The sequence below is a fragment of the Triturus cristatus genome, chromosome 6, assembly GCF_964204655.1.
Source record: "Triturus cristatus chromosome 6, aTriCri1.1, whole genome shotgun sequence".
Taxonomy (NCBI): domain Eukaryota; kingdom Metazoa; phylum Chordata; class Amphibia; order Caudata; family Salamandridae; genus Triturus; species Triturus cristatus.
In genome coordinates, this window is record NC_140589.1 from 716,014,238 (window position 1) to 716,032,515 (window position 18,278).

The window sequence follows — 18,278 nt, forward strand, 5'->3', positions numbered from 1 at the left end:
AACTGGGGAGAAGTGACTGTACTGAAACGTACACTTTTCCATCGCAGTTTTCCCCTGCGTTTTTGGCTGCCAAGGGTACATATTTTGTCTGCAATGACCGAGCATATACATGGTTGCCCCCTGATTTCTCGGGCACATGTTATATTGCAAATCTGCTACCACCTACATTTACTGCTGCCTCTGACTATCACAAGACCAGAGTTGTGAGAGGAGTGATTAGTAAAGAGGATACTGCCGGTCAGGAAGCGGGAGACTTCTTTTTGGGTTTCCTGACGTTTTGGGGACCTATGGTCAACAGTAGGAACCTGAGACAACTGACTCGTGTGGTTGAATCCACTGTTAATGTTACGGCTGGTGCCCTTGGTAATTTGACAGCTGAGCTCCAAGCGGATCGCCTCATGACTTTGCAGAACCGTATGGTTCTAGACGTCATACTTGCAGACCGCGGTGGGTTATGTAAGGTTATCCAATCTAGTTGTTGCATTTTCATACCAGATAACGCTCCAACAGTTTATCAAGCCATCTCCAAACTGCATAAAATATCTGAATCCATACACGTGGACAAAGGAGATTGGTCACTGGTGGGGTGGTTCTGGGAACTGATATCTGCCTGGGGTTGGAAGATTCTGATGGTCATTGGAATGATCTTAGCCATCCTTTTCCTGTTCTGTCTGTGCATACAGTGTGCTCCTGCGATATGTGGCCTCTGTGCTACATTATGTGTAAGGAAGCCTGTATCGAGGGACGAGCTAAGTAATAGGATGATGCTACAGCAACATCTCCATGACTTCATGAATATAGACCTAGACTCGGATTGAAATGAGTATAGTTATTGCCTATGTAAGGGCAAAAGGAGGGTCTGTGGTACTTTGAAATTTGGGACCGCGTAGGAGACAGGGCCCTACCCCTGTCTATCCCGGTATTAGCGAACCACGAATGGCCAATGCAGTATGTACAAGTGCTTTGCTTAACATTTCATTGTTAAATGCACTATGTATACGATATTTTACATTGACTTCGTGGGTTCCATCTTGGAGCGGTGGCCATCTTATGGTTGCCCTCACATAGGCTACACATTACGAACAAATATGGGCCTTTAGAACACATGTACTTTCTGTTTGACTTCTCTGTGACCTGTGCAGCTTGGCTCCGCTGCCCCAGGTCAGTCCGGTCTCACGAGCTACCCGTCCTACGGCCACCTGTGATTAGCATCAGGGTTTGACACACCATAAAGCCTTTTCATCCCACACAAGCCTCCGGCTAATCTCTTTCACACCTGACTTTTCCTGCTTTATGGCTTGTTTTACAAACAGGAGATGCCCGTGTTTATTGGGGCCTGTTGATATCTGATGTGGGATCTGAGCCTCGCTGGGTAAATAATTGTGGGCTGGCTAAACTGGAATGTGGGATGGTCATCATGACTCTGCCTTTTCGTTTGTAATGGATACATGTAGATGACCATATCGTAAAACAAGGAATGTATGCCTGAAGCATGATATTTTGTATTTAAGGAGAAGCCCGTTTTTGTAACTTTAAGCAGTCTCCTGAGAACATACATTGTGTTGTACTTCTCGGATACCTGTAATTGGTCTGCAGCCAATAAATCGATCTTTGACTTCACCCAGAAGACTCTGTGTTTCTGTAGGTCTAAAACAGGAAGAACCCGAAGTCTTAGGGTGTGTTCCCCTGCACCGCTGGGCTTAAAATTCTCAGTACTTCAATGGTGAAGAGTTTCCTCCACTAGGTCACACGAGGGGCACTTATTGGAGCTGCAATACTTTGCACCCTATCTCAAACAAAACAGTTCAGGGTCAATACCCCATACCTCCATTTAAAAAAAAAGTTGCAGTGGGATGGAACCTGGAAGGATATCAAAAAAAGATTCATAAGCAGGAGTAAGCTTGATGTCTAAAAAGAGATCTGTTAAGCTCCCTGCTCTGACACATTTCAGTTCCCTCAGCCACAGATGCTCCTTTAATTGTCCTTTGAGCACGGAGCGAGTACTCGTTTTGCAATATCTAGGGTAACCCAAAGAGGAGACAAGCCTATTTCATATAGCATAGACTTAGTAAAGGCAAACCATGCGATCTTCTCATTGCCCGAGGATTTTAAGATTTGACATAATTATAATTGCAGTGTAAGTGATCAGCATTGGCATATTATGTAACTACATCCTCCATTTCTTTGCTGGGTGTAACTGCCTGACCTAATCTTCCCACTTGCATTGCAAGAAAAATAAAGATGTGCCTAAGTGGCCATACTGCCCTCAACAGCAAGTTATTTGGGGGATGGACTCAGGCAGCCACACCTAGACCTGTCAACCCTGACCCACCAATTCCTTTACTCTGGGGTTTATCTGGGGCTGGTGACAGAGGGGTCAGAAGTGTATGACTTTGTAAAAGAAGTCCAAAAATTACAAGCTCCAATATTGGCCCATGCTGGGGTCAAAATATTCTTAATCACGTACTTTATGGGGCAAAAATTGTTAGATCTAAGGTTACAGGAGTTCCTTTCAATGTGACAAAATCTTTATTAAACAGAAGCTGTCGGTTTTGACAGCGTTCACCAAACTTTTCATATTTTTTTTGTTTTTCTTGCCCTCCCACTCACCGCCTGCTGCCACAAATTATTAACTATTTCCCCCAACAACAAAAAACATTGCACCAGCGCGAGGAGCTAATCTGTGAGTGATTCAGGTGAGTTGGGGGCGGTGCAGAGATGTACATGCTTAGAGGCGAGGCCAGTCATAACTCTGATGTAATCAGCCAGGGACTGACCTCTGAACACATAAGGGGCTCTCTGAAGCCTCATTTTTTCCCCACCCCACCAGCAGCAGCCAGAGCGCTAAATTTGAGTCTGCCCAGGGCACTACCCTGTCAAAGGCCACCGCTGCTTCACTGCTTACTACTTTGCAGTACAGTCACCTACTTCTTTGATTGTGATGTGATGATGATGGCTGTGGTGGAAATACTAATGGATGTTATGAAGGTGGCAATGTTGGTAATGTTCATGGGGGCCATGCTTGTGGTGATGGCAATGGTCGTAATAGTGTTGTGACGTCGTTGTATGTAGTAATGTTGTTGACGGTTTTGATGCTGATGCTAGTGATGAGGGTGGTGGTATTGGTAATGGTGATACATTGATGGCTATACTATTGATGGTGAAGGTTTTGCTGGTAATGGTGAGGGAAGCAGTGGGTGTAGTTAAGACGAGTTGGTTGTTGACGATGGTGACTGTAGCGTTTGTTGCTATCGGTCATGGGAGTGATGGTGAAAGTGTTGACTGTAATGCTGGTGGTGGGAGTGAAGTTGGTGGTGGCCATCTCACACAGCACTCGTCTAGACCAGACTGCACTGTCCTGCTGGAGTTTTGCATGAAAGTGAGATGCCACCCTCGCCCCTCCTCCCTCCCGCTGGCGTGGAAAGGGTGCTTGAAGCGCTGGAGACACTCCACCGTCCTAATTAGTGATTTCTGTCCTCTTGTTACTGGGCCCGCCATCTCATGCAGATGAGCCCCTCCGCGGCCCCCCGCCCCCGCCATGGAATTAACTGACTCTCATCTCTAATGATATGCTCAACTTCTCGGCCAGCTCCTCGTCCTGATTACTCTAATCAATAAGAAATGATAGAGGGGAATTACAAACTCTATTGGCTTTTTAAACGCCGCCGACGAGCCCTTTCGATGCGTTCGCCACCTCGCCACTGTTATTTATTAAAATGATCTTTAGCTCGACAGCGCGTGCAAATAAATCACCGAGGCGAACTGCAAAAATACAGCCGCTTCCGCTGTCCTCGCGGGCAGGAGGCGGGAGAGAGCCTGGCAGAATAAAATGGACGTCGCAGTAACCCCGGCGAAAGGCAGGTTTGAAAACTGTCAAAGGATAGGTCTCCACCCTCCGATAATTAACTCTTTCTAAACAGCACTTTCTGATTAAGTATTGCAGCTTTTCGAGCGAAAAGTAACAGGTGTATCTAATTCTGAGCTCATTGTCATATGTATGCAGTTCTGTGACCTGCAGGTTACAGAAAGATCACTGCGGCAGGTTATATTACCCCCTGATCGTTCTTACTGAAAGTCCTCCATTCCCAAGTCCAAACATTTGTACAGCTCGGACCTTACATTCTTAAGTCGGTCTTTCATGTCACAGGCATCACTGTATTTGTTCTAGATGCTTCTTCATTCGTGACTATGCAAAGGAGCAACTATTGCCAGGGCGAATGTAATTACGGGGCAAGGGAGGACTAAATTATGTAGCAAGAAATGGCAAATTATGTGCCATAATGGATGCCATTTTGTGATAGTATTAATGTATTATTTTGTCATTTTTACACTTGTTAACACAGTCTGCGCATAGGTTTCACATTATTAGTACCAGTGTAGCACAGAAAACGTTTGAAAACTTGGCTATTTGCTTTTTAGCTTCTACTATGTGGCAACATGTGTCACTGCGTTTTTAGTAACTTTCGATCTGTTTGAGTGAGAAACAAGGGTTCTTTGCTAAAATCTGCGTTTATACAGCAGATGGTGAATTATGTGGCAAATGCGGCAAAAACATAATTATGTGGCAAATGCGGCGGGCACAAAATTGCATAATTCTAATGGCTCTAACTATGGCAGAAGCTGAGCTGCAGTGGAGTCTTCTAACTGGATCTCGCCTACGCTACATCTGCTCCCTGCAGCCTCTGGTCTCCACCTGCCATCTGGCTTCCAAATTGTGTGATTCTGCAACTAGTGCACTGGAAAGGGACAACACCAAAATTTCAGTAAATGTGTTCATGAACTTCAACACTACATCCTCCCATTGCTTGACCATCAATTTACGACGTTCAATCAATGCCTGTAATAAGTCACGAGGTGTGCTGGTGCAGTGTGGACGAGAGATGAATGAGTGAGGTGTGGAGAGACCTAAAGGGAGGGGTAGACCCACTACATGGAGAGTTAAAGGCAGAATCACAAGATGGGGTGTTCTTTTCTAGAAGATCTTGAATGTTAGTACCCTCTATAGATGGCAAGTTTGCAAGGTCTCCAATAAGCGTACAGAAGAATAAAGAATTTCCTGTCATCTTGTGCCTATCTTTCAATATTATAAGGGTGAAGTGACCAGTCACGCTTGCATGAACTTTTGCTCTTACCTCATACCACGTCCTCTTAAAATAGGTGTGATGGTTTGGGTTTTTTCCTCTGTCCCCCAAACTCCCTCCTTTTCTTCTTCTTCTTCTTGTGAAGATCTTGGCAGTGCTTAATTTGAGCCAGTGGTTGCCGATGGGGGTAAGGCCGGACTGGGATCCCAAGCAGCCCTGGCACATTTTGTCAGATCAGCCCATGCGGTGCATACTGAGGCCAGCGCAGCAAGGTTACCTGACCGCTATAAGAGTTCTCTCCCCAAGAAAAGTTGGGAAAAAATTGCAAAAAAAGTGCATTCTAAAAACATTTTTCATTATACATTCAATTGTATTAGCTTTTAAAGCATAGTAAATGATGACCTTACAGTGTATCAGGAGCCCACAATCTTTGTTGTGGCTCTTCAATGACTCCCTTACTGTCACCCTCCAACAGTGCCTCTCATCTCTCCTTAGCTGCTCTCACATGTTTTAAATTTGTTTTATATTGCCTCTCATACCAGTGTAGGGTGTCAGAGCACTTTACATCACACACACATACAGAGAAAATGAATCATACGCGTGTGAATCAGTGTATAGAAAATCTTAAATAAGAGAAAGGGGACTTGGTCTGGAGAAGCACAAACTCAGGATTCAGAATGTAACACTGTGGTTAGGGTTGGCTTTACTACTAAAAATGTATTTCTATCCAAACAAACCCTTTTTTTATCAACGTTAGGATAATGAAAGACTGGGAAAAACATAACTTTCTTACCCATATCATGTAGTTTGCATGTAGCTCTTTGATGGCAGTTCAAAGCTCACTGTCCTAGTTTATGATTGTTTGTAACTTATGAACTGCACCGTAACTAAAGGATCTCTGTGACAAAGCAGTAACCCACTGAGTTATGCAAATAAAATACTGTTAAGTTAACTGCATGGTACACGTTCCATGCAACAATTAACCTTCTGCGCTACCTTAGATGGGTCAAAACTGGCAGTAGACAAACCTCCAACCTCTCTTCGTCAGGTACATTTATCACCAGAGCTATCTTGACACTTTTATTGTTGTCTGAAAACTGCTGACTATACAAGGAACTCTGCAACAGGTGCTTTTAAAGCTGCTGCACGGCTACAAATCCGGGCCCCCGTAACAAAACCACCCGCCCCCCTTCCAGCCTCCCAGGGAAGCACCTAATTTCCAGTACGATACCAAAGGGGATGATGGACAGAGCGTTTGAGCAAATCAAACACTCACCCCCAGTCAACAGATCTGGGTTTAATCCATCATCATTCTGGCTGAGGAGGGGTGAAACCCCGAAACCGGTCCTAGGATGCTTGTTTCCAGTCCAGGGAGGACCTGGCTTGGCAGTTCGGGCTGGACTGTTCCCATGAGGCACAGGGTCAAGACTGATTTGCATATGGCTGGGTTCAAACTGGAATGGCATGGTGAGCAAAAAAACGATGGATTTAGGCCCAGATCTCTGTACTGGGGTGAATGTATGACATTGTTCTGCATTCTGTCCATCAACTGTTGTTTTTGCATTTGTCACCCCGAGTGGGACGGGTATGCCCAGACGTGGGTCCCGTGCTCTCCATGCCACTGGAAACAAGATATCCTGGCTGAGGAGGGGTGAATCCCCAAAACCGGTCCTAGGATGCTTGTTTCCAGTCCAGGGAGGACCTGGCTTGGCAGTTCGGGCTGGACTGTTCCCATGAGGCACAGGGTCAAGACTTATTTGCATACGGCTGGGTTCAAAATGGAATGGCATGGTGAGCAAAAAACGATGGATTTAGGCCCAGATCTGTGTACTGGGGTGAATGTATGAAATTGTTCTGAATTCTGTCCATCAACTGTTATTTTTGCATTTGTCAAACCGAGTGGGACCGGCATGCCCAGACGTGGTTCCCATGCTTTCCATGCCACTGGAAACAAGCTATCCTGGCTGAGGAGGGGTGAAACCCCGAAACCTGTCCTAGGATGCTTGTTTCCAGTCCAGGGAGGACCTGGCTTGGCAGTTCGGGCTGGACTGTTCCCATAAAGCACAGGGTCAAGTCTGATTTGCATATGGCTGGGTTCAAACTGGAATGGCATGGTGAGCAAAAAAACGATGGATTTAGGCCCAGATCTCTGTACTGGGGTGAATGTATGACATTGTTCTGCATTCTGTCCATCAACTTTTGTTTTTGATTTCCAGAACAGCCAGTCCGGCCTGGGATGGGGGCCACCAACACAAATTTTTGTGGAAAGGCCCTTTTTTTCTGCATCAGATATTTCTCGAGTGCAAGAGAGGGGAAAAAACACAGCTCCGAAAAACGTCGTAAAGATGGAGGAACAGAAAAATGGCAAAACCGTCACCAAGGGAGAAAGAAGAAACTTGTAGGAGTGAGAAAAAAGAGCAGCGAGTGTCTGGTGGTGGATTTTAGATTACCAGCCTTGGTATTCAGCATGTTGATGTTTAATTGCACTGGCCGCTGCTCCTCAAGCAGAACTTCGGGCACCAGCACTCTTTCTTTTAGAAATTAAGCACTGGCTCTTGCTGATGAACTTCCTCACAACCTTAAAGAGTTACTTATGTTTCCTGGATCTCATTGCCCTTCCAAAGCAGCTCAGTGGGTGATTGTCTAGCAGTGTTCTGACAAGTGTTACAGTAGTCTCTCTATATTCAGTAAAGATCCTAAGGGACTGGGGCATTTTTTAGTTCTGCAGCTTGCAGGGTCACCATGTGTCATTCTACAAGACCACTGGTTTACAGCCACAGTAATATAAACGTCTGGTGATGAAGTCACATATAGACAGCAAAGACACTCAGGCCTTTTTCTGTTAAATAGCAGAAAATGGTCACCTTTTTCAACATCTGGAAAAAATATTTTATTTTAAACTATGCTCAGTAGAGTCGATTTCATAAAATGTGCAATGCTTATCTCTGGTGGTTAAATTGCATGTATGTACCGCTTACTACCCTTGACGAGGTGTCGAACGCCCTGTTTCAATGGAGCCAACAAAGTCAATGGGAACTTCTTTCAAAATGCTATGTGTCACGGGAGACATTTGGGGCAGCTTGAGGGTACTGCATTTGCGTAGACTCGGATATACCTCACAAATGCATAGCATTATTTTGACACTGAGGAAAGCAAAACAAACTTTTTGGCCGGAGTCGTCTTTTGTCGCTACCATACTTTGATGGCCTTCATATGCCAGGCCAGCCACCTATTTCCTCAGGGCCTTGGAAAAACTAGTTGAGATCCCCTAACAAGGAGACCCTTTTAGTAGCAAAGAAGGACACTTTGAAAATGATGAAAAGTCTTCAGTTCCTTGATTATGCAGTGCTAATGTCTCTTTTCAATCCGAAGAAAGCCTCCCCAGAGCAGCATGTCAGTGAGCTGCAATAGTCTTGGACCATCATCAATGGATTTCTGAATGCTGTCCTCACTAATTGATGCTGTACATATCTGTATGTCAATGTGTTATAGATATTTTCTCAAGTGAGGACCACAATGTGGTGTATGCCAGGTGAATTCTGGGAAAGAAGTCAGTAGTATTGTCGTCCATTATGTGTTTGTTCACAATGTGAAGATAAACACGTTACTTACCTTTGATAACACTGTTTCCGGTTGGATACTCTGTGTAACCACAGATTACCCTATAAAATACTCCTTTAGAGCTTTTAGAATCCTCCTAGGAGTGAGATTGGATCTGGAATCTTTCACAGCAGTGCTCCCTCGTGGCCCTAGGTGGCGCCATGCAGCACCATGATGACTTTGTTCCGCCCCGAGAGTGATGGTGCAGAGCTGCATATAAGCTCCAATCCTGCACCAGCGTCAGTTTCCTTTTCATATCCTTTTCAACCTTGGACGGGTAGAACAAAATAATTGGAGGTACTAGTGTGTAGATCTGTAATTTGTGACCTTTTTAGATGTAATAAAGATATCACTCCACAGAATGGGGAAGTAGGAGGATAGTAGGAATCTGTGATTATATAAGGTATCCAATAGAAAGAGTGGTACTGAAAGTAACTTGTTTTTTTGATGGATACTTCTAACTGCACATTCCTGACCATTAGAATAAATACCAAAGCAGTATCTCCCCAAGGTGTAGGGTCTATGGAGTGTGATCTGATCAAAAAGTCCTGCAGGACCAAATGGGTGAAATACCCTTCCCGTTGGACCTGGCTGTCAAGGCAGTAGTGCTTTGTGAACGTGTACACTGACGCCCACATTGCAACCTAGAAGATGTTAAGAACAGACACTCCACATACCAACACAGAAGTAGCATCCTTCACCCTTGCAGAATAGGTCCTCAGTCCTTCCAGAGGCTGCGTCTTGGCCAATGCATAGCATATCTTACTGCAAAGTACTGTCCACCATGGCAAAGTCCTTTTCTGTGTCGCCTTACTTTTCTTTGTCGTAGGCAGCCCCACAAAAAGTTGATCATCAGTCTCTTGCCTTTTGGTGCAATTGATGTAAAAGCTAAACCTCTTTCCTCCTCTTTTGAGAAGTGAGGTGGGGCAAAGAACACTGGGAGGTGATTTAATGTTCAACGTGAAAAGGCATCATGACTTTAGGCAAAAAGACTGCACTGGTCCTCAACACCAGTTTGTCAGGGAAAAAGATGGTGTAAGGTGACTGCACCAAGAGAGCCTGGAGTTCACTCATGCTTAAGCTTAAGTGATTGCAACGAGGAAGATGTTTAAGAGTCAGAAGGCGCAGTTGTGCATTGGCATGAGGAGGTACACATGAGGAACGTCAGAACCAAGTTAAGGAGAGGCAGTGGGTCAAAAGCATACAGGGTCCCCATGCTCCACTCTAGCCTGACTGCATCTCAGAGAGAGGGCGTTTTTGGGAACTCCAGCGTGCAAAAGTTTTGACACTGCACATTCTTGACAGTGGCAAACATATCACAGAAGGGTTCTCCCTATTGTTGGAAGATGCCTTGTGCCACCTTGGGGTATAACTGCCATTTGTGATCTGCTAGATATAGCCGGCTGAGCTCGACCACCTTGGAATTTAAAGATCACCCAAGTGATTCACAATCAGAGAGATGTGGTGCAGGAGCCAAGACCCCACTCTGCCCTACTTGTTGAAAAACCACATGGAGGTGGTATTGTCCTTAAGAAGCTGAACTGGCCTCCCATTGATGGACAAGAGGAAGGCCTTCAATGCCAAGTCAATGGCCCCTAACCTTGACAGATTTATGAGGAGATGGGTTTCCGCCAGACACGACAGTCCTCTGATCTTCACCTCTCCCACATAACCTTCCCACCCCAGCAGCGACATGTCAGGTCTGGATGGGGAAGGAGGAGGGGTCTGTAGGTAGTCCTATTGCGGTCAAGCAGCCACCACTGCAAAACTTTTGCAGTCTCCTTCGAAGCCTGGATGGAATCCGGCAGGTGCTGGACCCACTGAAGCTTAAGTTTCCACGGCAGAGCCAGCATATGCCAGCTAGAATAGTCGATTAGCAGGATGCAGGAGGTGAATAGGCCAAAAAGCCTCAGAACCACTCTCACTGAGGATCAGGACTGAGGCTGAAACATCGGGATCAAGGCCTGACTGTACTGGGCTTGTGATGGAGGGAAGACACGGAAGAGCACTGTATCCCTAGAGGCTCCTATGAAATGAAGTCTCTGTGAAGAAGTGGGGTGCAGCTTCTGCCCACTGATCATGAACCCCAATGATGTCAGGAGGGTCACCTGAAGATGGTCTACAACAGAGGCAAGCCTGCCTTCTTCAGCAGGGTAGTGGAAAACTGGTATCCCCAACCTCCGAAGGTGTGTAGCGACCACGTCCATCACTTTCATGAACAACCGAGGGAACGGAAGCACAGTAAATTGAAATCACCTGGCTTACCTTGAACCACAGGAAACATTTGCAAGACTGCATGATGGGTATATGAAAGTAAGCGTCCTGCAGGTCCAAGTTTACCCTTCAGTCACCCAGATCCAAGGCACACATCACCTGGACCAGTGTAAGCAGCTTGAAGAAAAAACGATTTGGTTACCAGGTGTAGAAACAGAGAAAGGTCGCTCTGCAGTCTGTACCAGGAAGTGTATGAAGCAATTGCAATGTCGGTGCTACTAGTAAAGCAAGGGTCGGTTACCAAGTGTTATCTTAGTCCACTTTTAATCCATATACACCAGTTCAGGATCAATTTTCAATCCAAATCCTTAGTAAAGCCAATAGTCCATATGATACAATCCACATGATAAATGTAGGTTTCTTCACCAATACAGCTTGAATTTGCCCATCTGCAGGAAGGTGCTCAGAAGGCAAGGATCTAAAATAGGATGAAGGCCTCCGTCATTCTTCAATCCGAGGAAATAGCAGGATTATCAGCTAGTCCCCATTTATGAGTCCAGTATCATCTCTCTAGCTCCTTTGGACAGTAGGGCCTATACCTCTTGTTACCAGATAAACTGGTGCGCCTCTGAGAGCTTTTTTGATATGGGCAAAAAATGAGGTGAGTCAGAAAGGAATGGAAAAGCACAGCCCAGTTGAACATTCTGGAGAACCCATCTGTGGGACGAGGTAGTTTGACACCCCTGGAGAAAATGTTTGATTCTGCCTCCCACAGGAAGCAGGCATGCTGCTGCAGGGGTGGAGGACTGAGAAGGTTGCTGTCCCAGGAGACCTGTAGGTTTCCTGCCTAATCCTCAGCCATGAAAGGGCTGAGAATACTATAGTGGGGCAGGAGGGCCTGGCGCTGCATAGACACAAAACCTCTGGAGTAATCTCAGAAAAGCTGAAACTGGTAAGGGCACTGTCAGGCAAGTGTCAAAAGACCCAGATAGTGCATATGGCCCAGCTGTCCTGTAATCGTTCTAAGGTGGAATCATCTTCTGCACCAACCCTCATAAGGCATATACATAAGGGGTGTCTGCACATCACCCAAAACAAACTGTGGCTCTCATCCACCTGTGGCAATAGATCACCAGCCTAGTGCCAACTGCCCACCCCAAACAATTAGTAGTGTCCAGGCCAACCTAAATAATGTACTTGGCTGTACCCTGACTATCTTGAATAGTCTTTAAAATCAGGGAGGTCCTAAAGTCTTCTAGAACATCCTGCAAGATCTTGCCGACCTTGTCCCGGAGGCAACTTGTGTTTACCAACCCAAAGCCAAGCTGGCTGAAGAAAACGGCTGTTTTGTGAATGCCTCAATTTGCTTTGACTCCCTGTCTGGGAGGTTCAAAGGAAACGGGTTGGAATTTACTTTGCTGGAAGAAGCCAGGACCACCAGACTCTCCTGACCAAGATATTGAGTAAAATAATCATGCACCCTGGAGCCAGTCGGTGTCTGGCCACCTGTCAGTTCACTGGCATGTAAGAGCACGGTTTAGACCAGGTGCCCATCAATGTATTGCTTAGTGCTTCATTGAAAGATAATAAGGGCTCAGAGGAAGCCGGACTAGGCGGCAAAACTTTAGTAAGGACATTAGATTTCGCCCTTACAGAAGAAAGTGGTTCATAAAGAACCTCAGCAGCATTTCTAATCACTACAGCAGAGAAAGCACAGGGGTGGGGTTGGGAAGGACACCAGCCCAATATCAGGGGAAGTGCCAAGCCCACTGGCCTCCTGTAAGACCATATACAAAATTTCATCATAATAATGTAGGGGAAAAACATCTCCATCATCTCCATTGTCATCTTTTAATGGCGGAAAACTCTGGTCACATTGCGAAACAAAAAGCTGCTGGATCACCTGAGGACCACTCAGTGGTAGAGGCAGTGTTTTGACTAAATCCAACTATACAGGAACCGGGTCCATCGATAGGAAGTCAGGAGGTGGGCCACAACGTCAAATGTGCCTGAGACACGTTCAACTCATAGTTAAACTACGGCAGTGGCAAAGTGTCCCCCTCCAGCGCAACAAATATAAAGGAACTGGGTGCAGTGGTGGTCCTTATATGCAGCTCTACTGCATCACTTCTGGGGCCGAAGAAAGTCAGTGCTGATCTGCATGGCGCCTCCTTGTAGCAAATAGGTATACGGCTGTCAAAACTTCCAGATCAAGGTTAGTGCTGGGGATATTCTAAATGTAAGGAATCTGCTGTTATAAGTAATCCTTAGAAAATAGTTTTGAAGTCTCAAACCTACTGTTTAATGTAGGGTGACATTTTGGCTCTAAGATTTCTGAGAATGGTGACACAGGCCTGGTGAACACAGTGAAGTATTTTCCATAAAGGGGTACGTGAAAGTATTTTCATGGCCCAGACCATTGCTCTGTGGTATTCTGCTTTTAAGTAACAACCTTGGGTTTCTTCAGAATCCTTCTGGCATACACAGTTACTCTAGGATCCTGTTCTTGTCACATCAGGATGGTGCCCACATACAAATAACCCAAAATACACACAAGTGATGGACGGAATGCAGAACAAATCAAAACATTCACCCCCAGTCAAGAGATCTGGGTTAAATCCATCATTCTTTTGCTCACCATGCCACCCCAGTTTAGACTTGGCCATATGCAAATCAGTCTTGACTCTGTGCCTCAAGGGAAGCAAAAAAACGATGGATTTAGGCCCAGATCTCTGTACTGGGGTGTATGTATGACATTGCTCTGCATTCTGTCTATCAATTGTTCTTTTTGCATTTGTCACCCCGAGTGGGACGGATATGCCTAAACGTGGAGTCAAGCTATCCTGGCAGATGAGGGGTCAAAGCCCGAAACCGGTCCAAGGATGCTTGTTTCCAGTCCAGGGAGGACCTGGCCTGGCATTTCGGGCTGAACTGTTCCCATTGGGCACAGGGTCAAGACTGATTTGCATATGGCTGGGTCCTAACTGGAATGGCATGGTGAGCAAAAAAACGATGGATTTAGGCCCAAATCTCTGTACTGGGGTGAATGTATGACATTGTTCTGCATTCTGTCCATCAATTGTTCTTTTAGCATTTGTCACACCGAGTGGGATGGGTATGCCTAGACGTGGGTCCCGTGGTCTCCATGCCACTGGAGTCAAGCTATCCTGGCTGATGAGGGCTCAAAGCCCGAAACCGGTCCTAGCATGCTTGTTTCCAGTCTAGGGAGGACCTGTCCTGGCAGTTCGAGCTGGACTGTTCCCATTGGGCGCAGGGTCAAGACTGATTTGCAGATGGCTGGCTCCAAACTGGAATGGCATGGTGAGCAAATAAACAATGGATTTAGGCCCTGATCTCTGTACTGGGGTGAATGTAGGACATTGTTCTGCATTCTGTCCATCAATTGTTCTATTTGCACATACAAATGATTGGCATCCACAGCCACTGCAGCTTACAAGAAGGGGTCAAGGTGGACCATGTTAGCAGCTTCCACAGGGCACACCTTGAGGGTCGCCATAAGTTGGCAGGGTATACTCAGACGTGAGTCCCTTGCTCACTTTGCCACTGGATTCAAGCAAGCCTGGCTGAAGACGGCTGAAATGCCAGAAACCGGTCCTAGGAAGCTTGTTTCCGGTCCAGAGAAGACATGGCTTGGCAGTTCGGGCTGGACTGTTCCCATGAGGCACAGGGTCAGACTGATTTGCATATGGCCATGTCTGAACTGGGGTGGCAGAGTGGGCTAAAGAACGGTGATGGATTAAACCCAGATCAGTTGACTGGGGGTGAGTGCTTGCAATGTTCAACACTCCGTCCATCTCTTCCTTTGGTTTTTGCTTTGGTCGCCATAAGTTGGCAGGGTATGCTCAGACGTGAGTCCCTTGCTCACTTTGCCACTGGATTCAAGCAAGCCTGGCTGAAGACGGCTGAAATGCCAGAAACCAGTCCTAGGAAGCTTGCTTCCGGTCCAGAGAAGACATAGCTTGGCAGTTCGGGCTGGTCTGTTCCCATGAGGCACAGGGTCAGACTGATTTGCATATGGCCATGTCTGAACTGGGGTGGCAGAGTGGGCTAAAGACCGGTGATGGATTAAACCCAGATCAGTTGACTGGGGGTGAGTGCTTGCAATGTTCAACACTCCGACCATGATATCCTTTGGTTTTTGCTTTGGTCGCCATAAGTTGGCAGGGTATGCTCAGACGTGAGTCCCTTGCTCACTTTGCCACTGGATTCAAGCAAGCCTGGCTGAAGACGGCTGAAATGCCAGAAACCAGTTCGAGGAAGCTTGCTTCCGGTCCAGAGAAGACATGGCTTGGCAGTTTGGGCTGGACTGTTCCCATGAGGCACAGGGTCAGACTGATTTGCATATGGCCATGTCTGAACTGGGGTGGCAGAGTGGGCTAAAGAACGGTGATGGATTAAACCCAGATCAGTTGACTGGGGGTGAGTGCTTGCAATGTTCAACACTCCGTCCATCATTTCCTTTGGTTTTTGCTTTGGTCGCCATAAGTTGACAAGGTATGCTCAGACGTGAGTCCCTTGCTCACTTTGACACTGGATTCAAGCAAGCCTGGCTGAAGACGGCTGAAATGCCAGAAACCGGTCCTAGGAAGCTTGCTTCAGGTCCAGAGAAGACATGGCTTGTCAGTTCGGGCTGGACTGTTCCCATGAGGCACAGGGTCAGACTGATTTGCATATGGCCATGTCTGAACTGGGGTGGCAGAGTGGGCTAAAGAACGGTGATGGATTAAACCCAGATCAGTTGACTGGGGGTGAGTGCTTGCAATGTTCAACACTCCGTCCATCATTTCCTTTGGTTTTTGCTTTGGTCGCCATAAGTTGGCAGGGTATGCTCAGACGTGAGTCCCTTGCTCACTTTGCCACTGGATTCAAGCAAGCCTGGCTGAAGACGGCTGAAATGCCAGAAACCGGTCCTAGGAAGGTTGCTTCCCGTCCAGAGAAGACATGGCTTGGCAGTTCGGGCTGGACTGTTCCCATGAGGCACAGGGTCAGACTGATTTGCATATGGCCATGTCTGAACTGGGGTGGCAAAGTGGGCTAAAGAACGGTGATGGATTAAACCCAGATCAGTTGACTGGGGGTGAGTGCTTGCAATGTTCAACACTCCGTCCATCATTTCCTTTGGTTTTTGCTTTGGTCGCCATAAATTGGCAGGGTATGCTCAGACGTGAGTCCCTTGCTCACTTTGCCACTGGATTCAAGCAAGCCTGGCTGAAGACGGCTGAAATGCCAGAGACCAGTCCTAGGAAGCTTGCTTCCGGTCCAGAGAAGACATGGCTTGGCAGTTCGGGCTGGACTGTTCCCATGAGGCACAGGGTCAGACTGATTTGCATATGGCCATGTCTGAACTGGGGTGGCAGAGTGGGCTAAATAACGGTGATGGATTAAACACAGATCAGTTGAGTTGACTGGGGGTGAGTGCTTGCAATGTTCAACACTCCGTCCATCATTTCCTTTGGTTTTTGCTTTGGTCGCCATAAGTTGGCAGAGTATGCTCAGACGTGATTCCCTTGCTCACTTTGCCACTGGATTCAAGCAAACCTGGCTGAAGACGGCTGAAATGCCAGAAACCGGTCCTAGGAAGCTTGCTTCCGGTCCAGAGAAGACATGGCTTGGCAGTTCGGACTGGACTGTTCCCATGAGGCACAGGGTCAGACTGATTTGCATATGGCCATGTCTGAACTGGGGTGGCAGAGTGGGCTAAAGAACGGTGATGGATTAAACCCAGATCAGTTGACTGGGGGTGAGTGCTTGCAATGTTTAACACTCCGTCCATCATTTCCTTTGGTTTTTACACCTTGATTACTTTACAAATCATCTGATGGTCCCAGGACTATTCATACATTAGTTCTTCCTTGGCAAAGTCTCTCAACAGGGCACTGATAGATGCAAACTCCTGAATACATTAGAAACTGTGCCCAGGGGGCAACAAAGGCATGGGCACCCATTTTCTGTTCCCCTAGGGCACTTTAGTATCACAGAGGAAGGCGTAGAGCAATGCAGTTAGCTCTGGTGCACCCAGAGTGCTGGCGCTATCTTCAGCGCCTTGTCCTTTATTATTATGGATGTGGGAGCAGAGGAAAAGAGGCCATCAGGAAGTGCACTAGCTGTGCGCTACAAAAAGATGGCGCACAGTCAGTGTGCTCTCTGAGTGCGACCACTGCAAGGGGGGAAAGGGGTTCCTTGGACTCTCCCAGACATCCCCCAGTGGGCTGGTGAAGTCACTCAATGCATCTATCTGTAGGGGAATCTCTGTGCCCTCCTTTAAAGTGCCGTCTGCTCAGAGAAAGATGAAGCGGCTCTGTATTTCAGTAATGCACTGCCCTGAGGCACCACAAGTTGGTGACTGTCCTAGGGGCAGCACATTACTATATTCTGCAATGTCCCTGTTTGCACCCGGCGCACCTGCTTAAAGGTGCACCGTTGTGCAAATAGGGACAGTGTGCCTATTACATAATACGGGCGCTGGTAGAGCAGCTAGTCATGCTAAAAAAAAGTGTGAAGGGAAGACAGATTTGAAGGAACATGTGCCAACGTGAGAGTCTTTTATCTTCTCTAGTTCAGCCTCATACCTTCGCAAGAAAAGAAGTGGGTGTAAAACTTTAGCGCATTCTACCAGAAGTTAAATATTTGCATGTTGAAGGTGATAATTCAATTGGCACAGGCTTTGCAGACTTTCATCATTGAGTCGACAAGTTTATGCCAAGTTTTGCCAAACACTAGGGGGCAGATTTATATCAGACTTGCACCACTTTTACGCCGCCGTTGCGTCACTTTTGTGACGCAGCGGCGGCGTAAACCCTGTGCCATGTTGCGCCCCATTTACATCGTGACGCATCTATGGAGATGCGTCACGGTGTAAAGCCCTGTGCCACATGAAACCTGCGTCAGGTTTCATGTGGGCGTTTCTACTCAGGGGGGGCATTCCGTCGCAGGAACGCCCCTGAAAAGTGACTCAGTGAAATCTATAAGATTTCACTGAGTCACTTTCCCAACGCTGATGCGTCAAAACCCTGCGCCTGCTTGAAGCAGGCGTAAGGCTTGACGCACCATGTTAGGGATAGGGTAGGTTGGAACAGTGCTGGAGTTGCGTCGCGCTTGCGACGCAACTTCAGCACTACGCCAACCTTACGCCGGCAGATGCGTCACGTATCTGCTTGTCCTTGCGCCACGATGCACCGCATTGTAAATGCGGCGGCGCAAGGGCAAACTTGCGTGACGCATCTTCCCTGGCGCATCCATGCTGATTTGCAGGGATGCGCCAGGGAACATAAATCTGCCCCTATGAGTTTATCACTGCAATCCAGGAAGTTGATGGGCACTGTGAATCACTCGTCATATTTCTTAAGGACGTGCCAAGGCTCC